This window comes from Benincasa hispida, chromosome 8 (assembly GCF_027475165.1).
Source record: "Benincasa hispida cultivar pf3 chromosome 8, pf3_genome.v1.1, whole genome shotgun sequence".
Classification (NCBI taxonomy): Eukaryota; Viridiplantae; Streptophyta; class Magnoliopsida; order Cucurbitales; family Cucurbitaceae; genus Benincasa; species Benincasa hispida.
In genome coordinates, this window is record NC_143485.1 from 55,471,501 (window position 1) to 55,487,037 (window position 15,537).

General features: G+C 30.1%; 1 pseudogene; it reads left to right on the forward strand.

Annotated features, from left to right (window-relative positions):
• The first annotated feature begins 497 nt into the window (after positions 1-497).
• On the forward strand, positions 498-1,178 carry LOC150034697 (secreted RxLR effector protein 161 pseudogene; annotated as a pseudogene).
• Positions 1,179-15,537: the final 14,359 nt, after the last annotated feature.

The following is a 15,537-nucleotide window of genomic DNA, read 5'->3' on the forward strand; positions in this document are numbered from 1 at the left end:
GTCTTAACCAGAAGGGTTCATCGAACAAGGACAGGAACAGAAAGTCTGTAAGCTTAAAAGATCCATTTATGGGTTAAAAAAAGCTTCAAGATCCTAGAATATAATATTTGATACTGCAATCAAATCTTATGGCTTTGAACAGAATGTTGACGAACCTTGTGTATACAAGGAAATAGTCAACAAGGTTGTAGCATTCTTGGTTCTTTATGTTGATGATATCTTGCTCATTGGGAATAAGGCAACCTTCCTTGCTGACATAAAGAGGTGGTTAGCAACACAGTTCCAAATGAAAGATTTGAGTGATGCTCAATACGTTCTAGGAATATAGATCTTTTGGAATCGAAAGAATAGAACCCTAACACTATTTTAGACATCTTATATTGACAAGATGTTGTCAAGATATAATATACAAAATTCCAAAAAAGATATGCTACCTTTTAGACATGGAATTCATGTCAAAGGAATAGTGTCCTAAGACATCTCAAGATTTTGAGGAAATGACAAGAATTCCATACACATCTACAGTTGGGAGTTTGATGTACGCAATGTTATGTACACGCCCTGACATATGCTTTGCAGTTGGAATCGTCAGCAGGTTCCAATCCAATCCAGGACATAGTCATTGGACTGCTGTCAAAAACATCCTCAAGTATCTAAGGAGAATGAAAGATTATATGCTTGTGTATGGACCTAAGAATTTGATCCTTATTGGATACACTGATTCTGATTTCCAAGCTGACGTAGATTCAAGGAAATTTACTTCAGGATCAATTTTCACTCTCAATGGAGGAGCTATAATTTGGAGAAGCATTAAGCAAAGTTGTATTGCTGATTCTACAATGGAATCAGAATACGTAGCCACATGTGAAGCCGCTAAAGAAACAGTATGGCTAAGCAAATTCTTCGCTGACTTAGAAGTAGTTCTAGATATGCACCTACCTATCACACTGTATTGTGACAATAGTGGTGTTGTTGCCAACTCCAAAGAACCAAGGAGTCACAAATTTGGAAAACATATTGAGAGAAAGTACCATCTTATCAGAGAGATAGTACACCGAGGAGACGTGATCGTCACGAAGATAGCCTCTGAAGACAACCTTGCTGATTCATTTACAAAGGCTCTCTCGACTAAAGTGTTCGAGGGCCACCTGGTCAGACTAGGACTCCGAGCAACATAATCTAGGGCAAGTGGGAGAATAGCTATGGTATTAGAGATGCCCTAGTTTATTGTTTTTTTCCTTTATATTTCTCAACATTGTATTGTATATATTTGTTCTCACTGGAGTTTTAGTCCAAGAGGGAGATTGTTGGAAATGTCTTAGAACTCGCAGTTCGTAAATTTGTGTTAAACATTCTATTTATCAATAAAATATTATTGAGTATCTTATTCAATAAAGTTGTTGATTTTGCATTCTATTATGAAAATCCAATAAACATATCCATGGCTATAGTATGAATACTTTAACTTTATGTGGTGACATAAACAGGATCAAGTTAATAGTATATAGCCTAGATGGTCTATAAGTAAATGGATGAAATTGGGTATCTCATCCTAGTAACACTATTGGATGCGGCCCAGTTTGTATAGGTAATACAGATGATGTGATCCGTAGATCATTCATGTAGAGACATGTGAGTGGAGGCATCATATGAAATGAGTTTGCATATAGACTGAACCACGAAATAGTCACTTTTCTTTTTAACGACCATTTACTGTTAAAATTGACTATTTCATACTTATGTAACCTAGGATAACTCGATCTTAATCCTGAGCTAGCTATGAACTTCTGTTTATTCGGGATTATCCTTTGATTTTCACGAGTGAGAGTAGTCCAACAACACTGCTCAATAAGCCTTCCATTTTGGGGGTAAGACCAGATGGATAGCTGGGGACATAGCCCTGCAAGATGTAATTCACTCCTACCCATTTTACGGTTAGCAGATACGTTGTTCTCTTAACTGCTGATTTCAGGTCTTGAACAATCGAGGCCCTGCCTTCTCATGATAGAGAAGGACATGATTCATGTGTAGTATTATGAATCAAATTATTCATTAGAGGGTCAGTGGAAACTTAAAGAACAAGATGTATTTACAGGGGTAAAACGATAATTTTAACCCAGCTGTAATTACGAACGACTTGTGAAGGATCGACTTACTAATTATGGTTTATATGGACAAAAATATATCTATAGTGAGGAGAGTGCAACTAGACACTCGTTTTTCACTTCCTATCAAAAGTACTCAAAATCGATTTTGCGAGTTCAAGAAGAATGAATTTTGAAGGATCGACTTCTCTGGGGTGTGACAACTTCTTCTCATGAATAAACTATCCGCTTCGTCATCCATGGAATGGAAGTGGAGGTCCAGTCCTCGGCTCCTCGGGCTTGGTTCGAGATATGAAGTTCGAGCTATAGTGGTTTGTCTTGATAGTTAATGAATGGTAATTAATTCGATTAAAGAGTTTTAACGAATTAATTACAGATCTTATGAGCTCATGATCTGTAGATCCATTAGGTCCCTCTACTAGCTCATTAAATTGGAATAACAAATTGAGTATTGATGTATGAAATTAGGGTCACGAATTTGAAAGATTCAAAATCTTTTTAAGGTTTTCGATTGATTGTATATGATACAATTAAAAAATTTAATTTAATTGAAATTAAACAAAATTAGAAAATCAATTAATATTTAAATTATGATTTAAACATAAAATTGATTTATTGGTGATATTGATAATTTATTAATTTAATATAGATATTAAATTAATATTATTTTAATTAAAAAGTTTAATTAAAAATCAATTTAAATTAGTTTTATTTAAATTAATTATTTTGAATTAATTTTATAAAATTAAGTTAAATAAAATGATTTTTGAAATCATTGTAGGTTAATGGGTTTTTTTATTTTTGGGAAAATCCCACTAACATGTTTGATGGAATATCATTAAATTTCAATTGCATTTTGGTGATGATCTTCAAGCTGGAGCTACCCACCATGCAACCCTGTACATTTGCATGAATTGTACCTATATAAAGAAGCTTCATGCATGAAGAAAGAGGGAGCATTCTGTGTTATACTTGCTGAAGTGATAACTTGAAAACCCTACATACCCCTCATTGGTTCTTCATCAATTCAACTTGATTTAAGTGTTTCCACTACACATTCCAACTTGAGCATAGTAGAGAAGATCCCGGTGGTAGTCCTCTCGGAGTTTCAAGCTCTATCTTGGTGGATCTCAGTTGAACTTGTGAAGGATATGTGTTTCAAACCCTCTTCTGAATAACATATGAACAACATGCTTAAAACTCAAATTAAATGTAGTTTAAGTGCTTATTGATTCTGTAGTCTTCCGTTGCATGATATATCATTCTTTCATATTTGATATAATATATAGTTTAATATATATATATTATATGATAAAGTGCTTATCATATAAATATATATTAATCTTTTATTAAAATTATTTTTAATTAAATTTTTTATTTTTTAAATTAATTTTGGGAGGGAGTTGTAACTCTCTCCCCCTTTTTCTCTCTACAACATACGTACGTGGGAGGGGTGCAACGAGAGGTTACCATCTTCTTCTTCCCTTGAGTTTGACAGAAAATGACAGATTTTTTTCTGAGAAAAGTTCTCAATTTCTCTGTTCTTCCCCTCTTCCACTCTCAAATCTTTTCCCTTTCTTCCAAAGTTCTAAGAGCCCACAACTCCTTAGTGATTCTCATCCCATTAGAAAATACAAGAGGCTCTTTTTGTGGCGGTGATCATTTGGATCGAGTTTACTTGTGACAGATCCGGAGAAGGAAAATTCGTGAAGAAGGTTTCTTCAAGGGTAAGTCTTCTCTCACTCTAATTCCTTTTTCATTTATGTTTTCATGTTGTAAATTTATTATTACTCATAATGTTTGTATTCTGTAATGTTGATTCTGTGAAAATAAATTTTGGATTGATCTCCACACTTCTGCTCAAGGACCTTCAAAGGTTCCTTCACTTTACTCATTTTTTAGTCACCCAACATATGAAAATGATCCAGGTTTCTTCATTAAAAGAAAATAATTACAATAAGAAAAACAACATTTTGAGTTTACAAAAGTTAACATCTACTAAGAGAAAAAAAAAAACCATGGAGATAAAAAAAAAATAATAACATTAAATCTAGATATTTTCAAAGTCAAAGAAAACACTTGATATTCCATCAATTCTGCTGATTTTCTCTTCAAAAGATTCAAAGAAGTCCGCTACATCCAAAATTGTCATATGGGATGGGTCAAGTATGTTATGATCATACTATGCAAAATTTGCTTCTACATTTTTCTCTTTTATCTTTAGGGATGTTTGATAGAGATCAACTAAGTGTTTTGACATACGATAGGTATGTAACCAATACCCAGTCATTCCCATCGGAAGCATTTATTTTCAACACGCTTTTTAACTCTTATCTTGTGGAACTTTTCGTTTGTGATCTTCATTTTGTTTGGTTCTTTTGAAATTTGAATGATTAGAACAACCATCACGAAAATAATAATTATTTCTTCCTCCACCACGACCACGACCTTGACCAAGATTATTATTAAAATTCACAACATTCACTTTAGGGAATGGTGTCATTCTGGTTGGTCGAGATTCATAATTTTTCATCAATAACTCGTTATTTTGTTCGGTCACTTGAAGACATGAAATTAGTTTAGAATATTGTTTAAAACCTTTCTCTCGATATTGCTGCTGTAGGAGAATATTCGAGACATGAAATATAGAAAATGTCTTCTCTAATATATCGACATCAGTAATTTTCTCTCTGCATAATAACAATTTTGAATTGATTTTAAATAATGTGGAGTTGTAATCACTTACTATTTTGAAACCTTGTAGTCTTAAGTGCATCCACTCACAACGAGCTTTAGGAAGAATAACTATTTTTTTATGATTATACCTCTCTTTCATATATTTTCACAAAACACGGGGGTCTTTTATTTACTCCATTTTCAATCCCTCGTGGAGATGATGACGAAGGAAAATCATAGCTTTTTCATTTTCCTTACTGGATGTCGTATTTCTCTCTTTAATACTTTGTCCAAGATTCATAGCATCCACGTGGATTTCAGCATCAAGCACTCATGACAAATAATTATTGTCGTTAATATTACGGGCGACAAATTCTAATTTTGTGAAATTTGTCATGGCATCACTATCATCAAATATTGTATTTATATTAGAAATCTAATAGATATTATATATGCACAATAACATTAAATTTATTAATTATAGTGTAGAGGAAAAAAAATCGACATACCTTTATGACCCACCTTTAGCTGGAAAAACGATAGTAGCTCATGCTGATAACATGTTGTGAAGTTGAGAAGCCCAACGGGAATACTATCCATATTACATAAAAATAAACTGTATGATATGTGAAATAATAATGTTAAGTTAGCAAGATTCAATATATATACATACAATATACCAATTAGTAATTGGGATAATTACCTTCAATATATATACATACAATATACAATATACCAATTAATTGAGCAGCAATATGAAATGTATTTTGTTGGTATGTTTTACATATTGAAGAGAATTAGAATTAATATAGTTTTTGAAAAGAATATATGAAAAATAATCTATTATGTTCTATAAATTGAGAAAAAAAATTGAGATTGTCTAGTTTATGTCATAAATGATTTGAGAAAAATATGTGTATATTTGAAAATTAATCAACAATAACAAAACATAAAACTAAAAAATAAAAGAATGAAATAAAAAACAAACAGAAAAAAATAGAACTAATCTCATTCACAAAAAACTGCATCAGATCCTCCAACTCAACCCTGCACAACAAATACAGACAACAATTATCAACTCGACTCAACTCTGTAAACAAACACAGAAAATTTAACTTCCCCGATAATTTAACTCTCCAGATAATAATTACCAATTCTAACTCAACTCAACTCTTTACTTTTATCACGCACCAAACACACCTAAGAGAATTAATTTATTCAGGAAAAAGGGAGGATGTCATTCACCAATTCTTTGATGACGCAAGCATGCTGAGAACAGCATAAATAATTATTAGGAAGTCGAAAGCCGAAAAATAAGGATACGCAGCTCCAACTTTGGCGATCTGAACCTTATCAAAGAAAGAAATAAAATATAATAAAAATAAAAAAGTACAATTGCATAATTGACCATCTATCAGAAAATAATAGCAATTAGAGCCTAATATAAAATATTTTGCAAATATGACCAAAAAAAAAAAAAAAATCCAACTCAACCCATGTAAAAGATCCCAAATAACCAAAACCAATTGCATACCAAAAAAATTGTATTCTCGATCAATTTTGTTTATCATTGGAGTCTATCAACGATTGCAATCTATCACTAATAGACTCCAATCACAAAACATATAATTTATTAATGATAGTCTGTCAATGTTGGCTAAAATTGAGACTTGAAAGACTTGTATAAAGAGACATAATTAATGGTTGTAATGTCCGAATTTAGGAAAGACACAAATTAATCGAGATCACATTTGAATGAGAGAGATCTTGAGAGATATGAAAGTATGATTAAGAAAAACTTTAAATAATTAAAAATTACTACAAATACCAACAAGGTGCATAATCTATTTTGGTGGCTCAACCATAGGAATTCAAAAGTTAATTGTACTTAGCTTTTGAGTAATTCTATGTTGGGCGACCTCTAGGAAATTTTCTTAAGAAACTTATTGAGAGGACTCGTGTTGGTCTATGAGAATAACCTTCATTTCTTAGAAACACTTCACGATTAGCAAGCATAACGTTGTCAGGATCATCAAAATTTGAACTAGAACAAAAAATTTGTACGGTTTGGGATACATATTCTAAAAAAAATAATGTTTTTATACACAAATTTATACGATTTACTATACATATACTCAAAGTATTTCTATCAATGTCAAATTATTATAGAATCTTAATTTCAATTTTATATTAAAACAATAAATTAAAGGTGTTTAGATGCCAATTTCAAGTAGTTGCAGTGGGCTATTATAATCCATTTATAGTTTGAGGTCCAATTATAATAGCTGATTCTATTTATATAATCTTCAATTAGTGAGTATTATTAGTCCAAATCTTTCTTTATTACAATATTTATTATTTCTTTCTCATATCTATTTTTTTTATTTTATTATTATAGTGTTTATTTAATGATATCTTCAAAAGTACTTTTTTGGAATTCTCAGTCCACATTAGTCATTTCAAAATTAATACTCTGCGGTCCACGATTCTGACTAGTCCACATTAAGCCATGTGAAAGCCAACAAAGTAGCTTTCAGCTTGCTACTTAGCTGTTTTGGCATCCAATAGGATAGTGGATGATAAATCTAAAATGTATAATTAGGAACATATTTTTACAAAATTATAAATATGGCAAAATTCTCAATAAATTTATGTCTTTTGATATATATATTACATTTAAAATATATTAGTTGTGCATTTTTTTGCTAATTTATATATACTTTTTGTATTTTTTATTTGTAGTAATATGAGTTATTACCCATTTTAATTTTTTTATTTGCTACATTTTTTATCCCTTTTGTAATTTTTTTTCATTTTGAAATAATGTTCTTTCTTTCATTTTTAAGTAAAAATTTACAATAGGTCGGGAGGATTTAACCTAAAGCTCACTAACACTCATTTAGTATACTTATTTTGACAATTTGGACGTGTTTGGAATAACTAGAGAAAAAATTGTTTTTCAAAAATAATTATTTTTATGATTTTTTTAAAACACTTAAATAACTAATCATTTTTAACCATGTATCAATAGTATATCAGATGTGTATCAGCAGTGTATCAAGTGTATCAAGCGTATACTAGTAGTGTATCAATCAAGCGTATACTAGTAGTGTATCAATCATGTGTATGTTCATAGTGTATCGGTAGTGTATCAAGTGTATATCAATAGTGCACCAAGTATATATCAAGGGTATCACATGGGTGGAGCTTATTTTTTGCTATTTTAGCAAAAATAATAAATCCAAGCTATGGGCCTAATTTTTTAAATTTATTTTGCCAAAGTTGCAAGAAGTCCTATATATATTACCAAAACCCTTTGTGATATTTAGGGGTATTTGGATCCTGAACTTCAAATCGATGGAATGAGCTATTATAGTCCACTTTCATTTTTAGGCTCCAATCATAATAGTTGATGTTTTCAACTATTATAATCTACTATTAGCTACAATATTAATATTTTAAATTGTATTTGTTACCGTGTTTACTATTTGTTATATTGTTTATTTTTTTTCTACTCATCATCTTTTTCTCTTTTCGTTATAATATTTATTATTTTCTATTCTTTCTCTTTTAGTTATAATATTTATTATTTTATAATTTAGAACTCAAATACATATATTCCATAGATGATAATAGTAACTTTTTACAAAATTAATAACCAACCTATTGTTGAAAAAACTTAAAGGGTGTGTTTGGTGCGTGATAAAAGTAGAGAGTTGAGTTGAGTTGAGTTGAGTTGGTAATTATTATCTGGAGAGTTAATTTATCTGGGGAGTTAAATTGTCTGTGTTTGTTTGCAGAGTTGAGTTGAGTTGATAATTATTGTCTGTATTTGTTGTGCAGAGTTGAGTTGAATTGAGTTAGGGGATCTGATGCAATTTTTTGTGAATGAGATTAGTTCTATTTTTTTTGTTTATTTTCTATTTCATTCTTTCATTTTTTAGTTTTATGCTTTGCAATTGTTGATTAATTTTCAAATATACACATATTTTCTCAAATCATTTATGATATAAACTAGACAATCTCAGTTTTTTTTTCTCAATTTGTAGAAGATAATAGATTATTTTTCATATATTCTTTTAAAAAATTGTAATAATTCTAATTCTCTTTAATCTGTAAAATATACCAACAAAATACATTTCATATTACTGCTCAATTAATTGGTATATTGTATTTTGTATGTATATATATTGAATGTATGTATATATATTGAAGATAATTATCCCAATTACTAATTGGTATATTGTATATATTTATATATATATATTGAATCTTACTAACTTAACATTATTATTTAACATATCATACAGTTTATTTTTATATAATATGGATAGTATATTTGAAATTGAAATTGTACATAGGATAATTACCTTTCATTTGATTATGATGGTGAGAATGAGATGTAGTACAGTAACATTTTTCATAAGATTACAAAAATAATATGAACCAACCGAACATGTGACCGTTTCAAAAAAAAAAATCACAAAATATATGTTCTTTTCAATATTTATAATATCCATGTCATAATACAAATACAAAAAAGGTGGTTTTAATAACTCACGGTTTCTCTTTATGGACACAAACATGGATAATAAATATCGACTCAACCCAACAACTCATATCTATTTATCAAACACCTCCAAAAATTACTTCTCACTGCCATCTTACGGGTCCACATTAGTAAATTTCAAAACTAATACATCTGCGCTCCACCATCTCACTAGTCCACATTAGCCCTTGGAAAGTCAACGAGTTGCTTTGCTTGCTATCTAGCTCTTTTGACATCCAGTTATTTTAAAGTAACAAGAAATAATAATTTTATTCATTCTCAATTTGAATTTTATTATAAATATGTTAAATTAAGTGTAATGAAGACACTCATTATAATTGTCCATTAGTCATGTGTCACTTATCCATTACTCCACATATTGTCCATGTGTCTCAAGATTACACACTATTAGTATTCATGTAATCCATCTCCTACTTGTCAAATTGCCTATAAATAGCGGTATTTGGTGAGTTTTAGAAAACACATACATATTGATGATCAATCCAAAAAAATTGGAGAAAGTGGAGAAATTCATCTTTTATTGTTTTATTTATTTTATTATATTTACATAGGATAATTACCTTTCATTTGATTATGATGGTGAGAATGTGATATAGTACAATAACATTTTTCATAAGATCACAAAAATAATATGAAGCGATCGAACATGTGGCCGTTTCAAAAAAAAATTCACAAAATATATGTTCTTTTCGATACTTATAATATAACACAGTGAGGGCTTCAGATAGAACGTAACATAAGATAAGATCGGTCATTGGAAGAAATCCAACAAAAACAATGAACCAAATCATCATATCAAATTTTTGTAAAGTGACGTTCTAAAGGTTTGACAATAAAAAAAATTAGATCTGGGGAGAATCCAAATGGCGAAGATGTGGGAAGAGAGAAGAAAATGAAAATATCACTGGTTTTTAGGGTTAGTTTTGAGTGGGCAAAAAGGGTGGTTTTAATAACCTACGGTTTTTCTTTATGGGCTTAACAAACATGGGTAATAAATACCCACCCAACCCAACAACTTATACCCATTTATCAAACACCCCCTTATGCATAAAATGATAATTTTCTTCTATATATTTGCTATGAAGGATAGAAACAGTAAACAGATAGGAATACGGGATATGGATATGATAGGTTAAGGTGATGCACCAATTTCTAAAAAACTAGGATATTGATACTCTGAAGATAAGTTCTTTTTATTTTTTTAAAAAATCTTAGATATAAGTAATTTTAACATAAAGATACTAAAAATGTAATCCACTAAATCCACGAATCATAAAATGTCAAGTTAATAACAGTAGTTTAAAATACAATACGAAAAGCAAAATAAGAGATATTGAAGTACAATAGTCAATCGAATGCAATAAAAAAAGGACTTGGATTGATTAGAGAAGAAGAAAAAAATTAGAGAGAAGTATGAAAATAAAAAAAGAACTTCTTCATTGAATTGTTAAAGATGTTCAAGTGTGTTATATTTTTGTGGGGATTTGTGGGAGACTCGAACATGAAGATGAAGATCAAATGATTCTAAGGTTTGATCTTTTATTTTAGTTTTATTTCTTTTAGTTTTGGACTAGGGTAGTGAGCTTACTAAATAGGTTTCTTTAGTTTTAGGTTGAGAAAGATTAGATGTGTTGCATATTTTTTTTTTCTTTAAAAAAAGGTCAACGCTAAAACAGATATGTCAAATCGCATGTTAGATACGTATCTGGGAAGTATTTGTAAACCCTTAACCCTCTTTTACTAGTTAATCTTGTTTAAGTATCCTTGATTACGTGTTAAATTATCCTAATTATATGCATAAGTTCTTGTAAGCATGTGGTTATAATGTTTATAGTACCTGAAATATTATGGAAGTTATAATGAGTATGCATGTGGGGAAAGATGGGGAAAAAAAATATCTCCTAAGTTTTCAATGAGGTGCTCTCGGGTAGTAAGGATTAGCAAACACTTAAACAAAATTTGAGAAAACTAAGACAAGTAAGGAACATATTGGCGTTGTGGGCTTAAGAACCTAAGGTGGAAAATTGACTATGTAACAGGAGGTATGCGTCAAGGGTTTAAAGGTCAGTAAGGGCCTAGGATGGATAGTATACGGAAAATTGAGGTTGCCTAAGTAAACGCATGGTAGCCGAGAAGTGTCGAGGAGTGCTAAGGCATTCTAGAAGCAAGGGATGCATTAATGAGTAGTGACCTAAGTAAAACCAGCATATATTCGTGAGTGATGGGGATGTGGCATTAGCCATGGTATGTGTTGGCTAAGGCAGAAAGCTAACTGGAACGCAAACCTGGTCGTTGATAAGAGACTTAAGCATTCAGTTTAAACACTTATTCATAAGGCTATGTGGCCTACTTAGAGACCCTAAGATGAGTTAAGTGTGTCAGTTGTCATTTTAAGAAGAGTAATAACCATACAACCTGAGTATAAAAGGAGGGTTTGAATGAAGGTGTTGAATTTTGGCATTTTACATGAACTAAGAGAAGTGAAATTTTTCCAACTTGAAGCTTGAAGTTGAAAGGGTTTATCCAAGGCTACTAGAAGAAAATTGTTAAGGAGTTCGGCTGAAAGTGAAGAATTTCTTCAAGTATTCGAGAAGCTTAGGCCACGTGGACGAGTGGTAAAATTGGTTAATGCCAAGCTTGGGTAAAGGAACCAGATGTTGGAATTCTAAAGTAAGGTAGTTGAGTTGTTTAAGAATAAGTTCTTAGAAGGAAGTTTCATGAGATTATATATGGAATTTAAGTTATTCAAGTTGGAAGTGAAATTTATATTTTTGGATTTGATGAATAAGCAAGAACTGCAATCCATGCATATGCAAGCAATTGACCAACAGGCATTAAGTGTAGGCAAACGATCATCACATAAGCGAAACCAACAAGTTTGACACTCAAAAGTATTTTTTTGCAAACCGCCCACCCACTAGTTCATCGCAAGGTAAAAATTTGGTTAATTATGGTATGTATTAAATACAATTTACTGAGGATGTGTCGAGTAGGAAAGGAAATGAAATGAAATGATGCATCGAACTAAAATTGAGGCTTATTATGCATTATCTTGAATAATAAGTTAAGCTCGAGAGGAAGTTAATGTGTTAACCAAAAGCTCTTACGATCCTTACATAGTAGACGCATATAGGGGAGGCCTACATTCCTTTAAAGAAGTAACCCAAAGATAGTGAGTGACTGGTTTTTGAAATATTGACCATGTGTTCTACTTATACATTCTTGAACGCATAGCTACTTTTATCTTGATGTTTCAACGCATGCTTTAATAAAGGAAATCGAGCATGAACGCATGTTAATGATTTAAAGACAGTTTTACATGTAATTTCTATGCATCCCACTTGAGTTTTATAAGATGACTTAACATTTAAAATGAGTTATTCACTGATTCTCTTAAGTATGATGATGGATATGATGTTTTATGATGTTAACATGTATATTTGCTATGTAAAACCTATATTTGCTACGTAAAACCTACTCCTGAACATTTTGTATTGAAGGTATGGTAAGGTACCTAGTTATATGACGATCCTTATTACCAAAGGTATGATAAAGTAAGCAAGATCATATTCAGTCCTACATGCACGTAAGACTTATGATATTGACATTGATGAGATCGGGCAAAAGGGCTTTCTCTCAACTAAGATTACTTGGGATCGAGCAAAATGACTTTCTCACATATTCATGTGAAGGAGTAGAAAAATTTTACAGGGAGTATTGACAAGTTTTAGTTCAGGGTTTACATGTTATGATTTTTCAATTTTCTTAAATTCTTATTTTTGAACCCTGGAATGTGTATGTAAATGTTTTACTATAGACATGTTCACATCTTGAGTTAATGAAAACATGTTTTCTTAAAGAAGTCACTCACTGGGCATCTAAATCTCACACTTTTTAATGTTTTCCTTCCCAGGTAGCGGTCGTCATCCTGAGGCCTAGCAATTCTACCTTTCAATCACATCTTAAAGAACTTGAAGTTTAGGTGGCTCATCACATCTTTGTAAATTTTGGATATTATGTCATGTTGTAGGAAGTATGGGTAGAGTTTTTATGTTTGATGTAGATAGACTACTGAACCCCTTAATTATGATGTGTGTAAATAAGTGTACTGATGTATGGTATTTGTAACTTTAATTATATTGATCTTGTGATAATGATCTGTTATAAGATATAAACTGTTTATTAGGTACTAGGAACGCAGGTTCATGGAGGTAAGTCGACAATAATTGTCACAAAAGAGTTGGTGATTGCTGTCTTCACATTTCTTCTCAGATTAGGAGAGTAATTCGAAAAGAGGTGTGACAGTATCGATATCGATACGGATTCTTTGCCTCACATGCAGTATCTGTTCTTTTGCACTTCACGTTCCATTTATTCTCACGTTTATGATAATTTAGGAAGCTCACCAAAATCAATCAATTTCTCATTCAAAGTAGTTTTTCAGTTCAAAGCATAGATATATTAGGATGTCATTTACTCGGGCGATCATGGTTATGATGATAATTTGTTGTCGTCATATCAGACATTTTTATCCATATTTTTTATTCGTTCATGGGTTTGACATATTGACATGAGGACCAAAATAATCTATATTTTCATTATATCATAAAATAATAATTGATCAAAATATATGATATACATTTAGGTCCCATTTGGTAACCATTTTACTTTTTATTTTTGTTTTTAAAACATAAGTTTATAGATATTACTTTTACCTCTAATTTCTTTTTTTGTTATCTACTTTTCACTAATGGTTTAAAAAATCAAGCCAAATTTTGAGAACTAAAAAAAATAGCTTTCAAAAAGTTGTTTTTATTTTTTGAATTTGGGTAAGAACTTAACCATTGTACTTAATAAAGATATAAATCATGATAAAAAATGTGGATGATATAGACTTAATTTTCAAAAATAAAAATAAAAACCAAATGGTTACCAAATGAGGCCTTAATGTTTTACATTTTTTTAAAAACGTGTAAAATGTTTAAGGTTTGTTTAGTATAAAATCTAAAAACAGAAATTTAAAAACAAAAGATTAAATGAAAACAGAGTTTTATTTCATGTTTTCAGATATGTGTTTGTTAGCAGAATTCAGAAATTGAATTCAAATTTATACAATTGTAAACTAGTTGTAGTTACCCACTAAATACTAGTTCACAAAAATTATTGTTAATTTATTTATGAACACGTTTTATGTTTAAAAAGTTTGTATGATTATTGCTTATATAATTTATAGAAAAAATTAAAATTTTGATCCTTATGGTTTGGTGTAAGTTGAAATTTAAGTCTTATGGTTTATAATCATACCACTTTAAGGGTTTGATAAAAGCTTCATAATAAATAGTCCCTATAGTAGGGGTTGTTTAAGAGGATTGAACAAACCATATGAACTATTAAACCATAGGAACTAAATTCTAAATTTTAACTTCATCCAAAACATGGGGACCAAACTTGGAATTTAACCTAATTTAATTTAAATTTTAACTTCATCCATTACATAATATACATTTTACATTTAAAAAAAAAATGAATTGGGTTTATAACATGATATACTACATTTCCAAATGTTTTTATCTTTATTTAATATAACTTTTTATTTTAAATTTTAGAATTCAAATTCTAGATACAAAAGAAAACATAAAAATGTTGTTTTTAGAATTTGCACTTTTGGATTACAGAATCCAAAAATATTTTTTAAAAATAAAATTTGAGTTGTCAACCAAACATATATTCCCAAAACTTAGTGATTTAGAAAATATAAAATAAAATCTGGATTGCGAACCAAATAAATTCTTATTTATTCATTTAATTATTTTAAATCTTCTATTAGGTGAACGTTTTATCCACTTATATATTTGCCAGCATGAAAGTAAATATTATTAACAAAAACAAAAAGTCCAAGGTTCAAGTTCCTCAGTTTCCATGTTATTGTAATATATAATAACATATAGTAAGCTATTAATAAATTATTGTTTCAATCGAAACAAGTCAAAACAAATCAGAAAAATCTATGGATCCTTTGAACACCCAACTTTAATGGAATAAAGTGAGTTATTATAATTCATTCGTGTTTGAGCTTTCAAATATAATAGTTAGTATTTGTAATTATTATAACATATAATTAACTATAATATTTTAAAAATTATTTATTAAAAAAAATATTAAAATCAAAATTTAATTATAGCTTTT